We start from the raw sequence: 5,910 nt of genomic DNA, 5'->3' as shown, positions 1-5,910 counted from the left end.
GGGGGGGGGGGTGGGAAGTGAAGAACATTCAGAAATGTATGTTTCTAACTTAACTAGATATTCTTTTTTTTTTCTTGCCTGAAAAGCAAATGAAGAGGAAAAAAATGTTTGTGTGGCCTAAGACTACAAAAAACCACAGATGTCTTTAAAAGCATTTTGTAGACAAAGCTAATTTGGAAAGACACTCTCCCATCATGAACCCTTTCAATCTAGTTAATAGAGCCTGCACATCCTGTTTACACAAAATACTTAATGGAAACTTGGAACAAAAACTATTGTGAAAGTGGGCAACTCTCTCTTTATGCCTTAGTAAATACTAGACAAATAATGGTAACTTATGGTCTAGAATGAATCCTTATTAGATAGCATTTAAAATGGGGGAAGGGGGGGAGGTAACAACAAAACAGTACTTACCCTTTGAAAACTTTCTTCTGAGGATCTACAACAGATACCAGCTTATTAAAGTCTGCAACACCAGCAACAGTATTTATTGAGCTAGGACTGAGAAAGGTGTGTTAATGTGGTCCAAGTAGCAGGTAAAACAGATTGCAGACTCCTGTTACTTTGTCAAACGTATACCCCAAGCAAACAAACAAAAAACCCCTATGAAATGTTGACCTTCACAAAGTGAATGAATTGCTTTTCAGACAAGCTCTCAAACTACGGACCACACGTTAATAGATGGAATACGCCTGATTTCAGCTGCAGGGATGACAAAGGCAAGTGGTCATCAGCCACTTTGAACATCCTCAGCTCCTTGAAGTCAAGGCCATAAAAAACATGTTATGGCTCAGATAAGGTGGCTACAGAGCTCTCCTAAATTGCCTCACACTGGGCAGTCTGAAGGAAGCTACGAGTAGTGGGGTAACGCAGCTCCAGCCATACACTCTTCACCTGTCAGGTGTCGCCTACAGAGCTGCATATGTCTAAATCTGTAGGCAAATCTCCAAGCAGCAATTTCTGCTTGTTCTCAAGGTACTTGATTCATGTTGGTGCAGGTCACATCATCAGGAGACACAAGGACCTCTGGCCCACAGCACAGCAGCTCTTCCAGTCATGGCCCCTGTGATGGCATCTCTTTAATTGTACTTATATGCATTGCTCGCATAAAATGTTGCAATTGCTTATATGAGAAAACACTATATGGCAATATATGGAATAGATTTAGCTTCATTTAATTCATGTGCAAGAAGAAAAGTCAGTCACACGTGAGGAGCCAGGTCTCTCTCTTTCTCTGTAGACTGTCACAAACCATTCACAGACCATAGCTAAGAATATCTGACAGACCATACCTAGTCTTCACATATGCCTTATGAGTTACCTGGTATTTCCTGAGTGTTTTTAATATTTGTCTTTTTGGCTAAAAGGAATAATAAAGTAGTATTTTTAAAGTGCAATCACAATGTACTGTAGCACTTCAGAAATTCTTCTAAGTATCTGCTCTTTTGGGGTAAGATAAGTCCATCTCTTCCATAGTCAAAACTGATGACAGCACAAAGAATGGAAAATCAGTAACTGTGTAGACTTAAAAACCTTTATGGTGGGTATGGAATAGTGGGATCAGAGAGAGCAACTCTTCCTTAGGGCAGCATAATTTGCAAACACTATTTTCTTTGCCAGAAGGGGGTCTTCCATTTCTTTATCATGGGAAATGAAATAGCAATAAAAGTAAACTGATAAAGACCTGCAGAAAATGCTATGCAAATTGCTGCAAGTACAGTCACAACCTACTACCTCAAAGTGCTGCATTCCTAATGCCTTAATCTGCTATTTCACAACATCCTGTATTAACAGCAAAACACATTTCCAAATTGTATCCTCTATTTTGTGTGTATTCTTTCCGGACCAGGCTTAACTAATTTGAGCTAAGAAAATGCCCAGAGGCAATTTAGATTTCCTCTGTCTACTGGAAAAATAGAAGCCTCACAAGAAATCTTTTATCACTGTGCTACTGGGGAAAAAAAAAAAAAAAAAAAGCTAGGAAGCAGAAATGGGACAAAATCCTTCTAGACCTCCTTATAGTTGAAAATTGGCCAATTCAAAGAATAATTTCTAAAGCAACAGACCACGCTTCATCTCTTTTCCAATTACTATTTTCTGGTTAATAAATACAACTTCCCTAGCAAGTACTACAGCTTTCTTAAGGCACTTTAAAAAAAAAAAAAAAAAAGGAATTTTAGTAAACTTACTGGCAAAAGAAACACATTTCAGTATTAAAGTATAAAATGTTTGAATGTTTGCCAACTATGTTTCAGGCTATCATTCCTTTTCTTGATTTTCTTATGTTAACTGGAGTGGTTTAGAAAAGCACACAAAAACACTTGCTGTGAAGTACACATTTTGCTGGAAGGAAGAAGTCAACTATTCATATAGTTGAATTCAGTGGCACAGAGCTGATGTAAAATCTAAAGCACTAATGTTGTAATTCTGTAAACTGCAAACAAAAGCATGGTACTCTGAAAATAAGTAGCTTTAACAGTCTGCTTCTAAAACAAGAGTCACCCAAATGGTGTTAACTATCAGTTACTAGTTTGATGCCCTGGGGGTTAAAAGAAATAATGTGGACTATTACCAGAGTTTACTTTGAATTTTCAGTGGCTGTTTTGTTTGACAAAGAGGTCTTACACTAACATACCTTAATTTACTTGCTAAATAAAGCATGTAGATCCCATTGTACTATTTACCCTTCAGCTGTAACTGTTCACCTCACCCAGGACCAAACAAGACAAGCCCAATCTGCCAATATTCAGATCTTAGAGAAGAAAAAAACAACTGCTCACTATTTACTAAACTGGAGACTAGGTAGTAACAACAATGTACATGAACTCAAAGACATACTTTGGTTCTTAAATATTGTCAAGCAGTTAAATTCTGCTAGTCTAACTCATGTTGAGCAGTAATTAATCCCACAGTAAATCTCTCTGAATTTCTAGCACTGAAAACAAATAAACAAAAACAAAGATAGAGTGCTCACAAGAAACAATCCAACTACTTTCAAGTAGGTGGAGGCACAGCTGGTGGTGTCAGATGTTTAGGGGATTTCTTTTTATATTTTGTCTTCAGTTTTATATCTGTATTTTCATCATTCATTATTACCTTCATACTCCTCCCTGTATTTTCTTCAACCGGTGATCCTTAGGGCCATGTCTTACCCCTACGATACTGTGAAGACATGCTAAGTGAAAAAGCCACATGCACCTGGTGGCTCTCTGTTCCCATAGACTGCTGCAGTAAGGGGAGAGGCTTGCCACAGAATGTAGCTCAATGGCAGCCAGCCTGTGAAAGTGACCCTAATTTTCCAAGTAAATTGCTATTTTCTCTAAGGTTTCACCTTTGCTGGCAAATGATGTCTCCATGGCAGCTTGTGCACTGAGAATATTCAATATCCAGTGTTTAATGCTTTACAACACTCAGTTACCACTCTGATGGCATATGACATACCATAGGAGCAAAGTGCCTGTGGAGCTCTTAAAAACTTTATGCCCAGTGCTAAACGAACATGGGGTCACATATAGCAGTTCTACAGGAAGGAGCGATCACTGACAGTTCTGCCTGGCAAGCTCTACCAGACATGTTTGTGAGGAGGCCTCCAGTTTATAAGATTTTCAAAAGATGAAGCAGATACAGAATGCTCTGTGAAAAAATATTGGTGAAATACTTCAGATCTTTAGCACAGCTGACTTACTCTGCACTGTGTCCCTCAAATGGTCTGAAACCTTACGTGTTTATACAAAACCAGATAGCCCTTTGGGCAAAGAGTGCTCCACATTTCAAAGCAAAGTCAAATACCAAAAAGTTAGTCATTTGGAACCACAGCAAAAGTTCAGGCATGTTAGTGAGCAGATTTCACTGAAGGCTCTAATGATCTAATCAAGATGACTTAATTGCATTTGGCTTTGAAACCAAAGCACTGCACCCTAAAAGGAGAGGGTTGTTCTGCAGTACAGTAGCAGCTCCCAGACATAACAGGGAAAAGGATCTGTACAGCCCACAGATAACTCCTCACAGAGACTCAGTTGCCATAACAAGATCATCTGGAATTGCAGGCACAAACAACGTGCCTATTTTTGGAAGTACACTTGATCTGTTGCAAATATGGGGATCTGAACACCTTCTGAGAAAGAAAAAATGATGAGGTTATGAACATTTACACAACAATTTGTTTAAAAGCCCAGAAAACTCATGAATAATAATCTAGGCTAATCTTACAGTAATAACTTTCTTCCTGCTGTATAAAAATACATTATTTGAAAACCATCATGACTGCTATCTTACTTTCTGTGATCCCTATTCTCCAATATATATCTGATAATCACACTGCAACTGCGCTCTGAAGGAAGACCTGAAGACAACTTTTGAAAATTCTCTTTGTAAATCCATAAACAAAAAAGAAATATAAAAACCCTTTGGCCCAAACAGCCCCTTTTATTGATTAAGGTGAAGAGTATCACTGCTTTCATTTTAACTCAAAGGGTTCAACAGTTCTTTGTACATAAGACTACTTCTCCAGTCTGCTACCCTATTATTGGAAAGTTTTCATCTCCAAGTATGACAAAAACACAGAAAAGCTATTATCCCACAAACTGTTACTACAAATTTTCTAATTATTTAAATAGGTGAAAATTAGAAATGCTCACATTCCTCCTGAAAATTAAAACACACAAACCAAGAGTAAGTTAAGAGGAACCCACTAGTCTGAACCCAGACAATGAGGCTAATCCAAATTAATTTGTTAGAATCTTACAAAAACAAATAAATCACTTTGATTTAAAAAAGAAAGAAAAACAAGACAGACATGTAGAGAACTCCTCACACCCTTTAGCTTAGCTATTCCAGTGGATAGTTTTCCTCATGTAAAAACACAGACTTCGAACAGCATGCATCTTGTCTTGACTTCCAGCTGTTTGGATCTTGACTAAAGTTAGGAACTCCTGCTTACTCTGATTGAATAGTCTCCTCAGGCTATTCACTAGAAGGCGTTTCTGGTTCTTCACCATTTTTCAAAACACTTTTTGAATTGGGGAAAGTAGAACTAGAAAAAAAAAATCTTTCAGAAATAATTCTTTCAATTCCAGACAGGTAAGTAGCTTAGACGTCCTAGCATTACTCAAGAGTCCCCTGCTTATACAAACCCCAAGGTCATGCAGGCTCTCCTGCTCTAAGTCATATCAGGAGGTCACAACTGATTGAATATCTAATGACAGCTCTCAATTTCTTCTAAAGTCAGTGTTTCATAGGCCTGAGTCCCCAGCATCTTGCATGGCCCATGTTCTTTGCTCCTGGATGTACATCTTGACATCCGGCTGCACTGAAAATTGCATTATCACTTTGAGTTAATCAGTCAATGCAGATAATTTTGTACTAAGAACCTTCTCATTGTTGACTATTTCCCCATCTGCAAACTTTCCCCACTAGCTGATTTTACTGTTTTCTTCCATCTGAAACCCCAGTAAATATCACAGGCTATCATGAGTAAAATTTCCCATAATTACTAGTCGCACTGAAAATTAGTGTGACCAGCCTGGAAAACTAAGTGGAGTTGATCATATCTCCTCCATTCTGTGCAAATTTTCTGGAATACTGGGTGTTTCAAGCAATACTGAAACAGTCCTTTTTTCTCTGTGTTCAGCCAGTAAAATTATGTAAAAAATTGTTATGTTGCTATCATTAAAAAAACACAAACCACAAAGGCTGTAGGAAGAAAACTCCCTAACCTGAACAACAGTCTGTATAAGTAAACTCCACAGACCAGATACCATGAGTACAAGACAAACTTAGAGAAGGGGGCACAATTCTGTACCTTAAAAATAGAAGAAACAAAAAAGAAAACGTTTTAGGTTTGGCCGTACTGCTGTAATAAAATAAAAATTCAAAAACCCCAACATATCAACCAAAGAAAAAAAAAAAAGG

The 5,910-nt window shown here is 37.8% G+C and overlaps 1 protein-coding gene across 12 annotated transcripts in view; it reads right to left on the bottom strand.

The window, feature by feature from the left end:
- The window catches only part of KIAA1217 (KIAA1217 ortholog), a 363,024-nt gene that overhangs the window by 118,900 nt on the left and 238,214 nt on the right, over window positions 1-5,910 (bottom strand). The gene's annotated exons all lie outside the window — the stretch shown is intronic.

Source organism: Athene cunicularia, assembly GCF_003259725.1.
Source record: "Athene cunicularia isolate RWA chromosome 2 unlocalized genomic scaffold, athCun1 chr2_part1, whole genome shotgun sequence".
In the NCBI taxonomy this organism is placed as follows: domain Eukaryota; kingdom Metazoa; phylum Chordata; class Aves; order Strigiformes; family Strigidae; genus Athene; species Athene cunicularia.
This window is presented reverse-complemented; position numbering and strand designations above follow the sequence as displayed.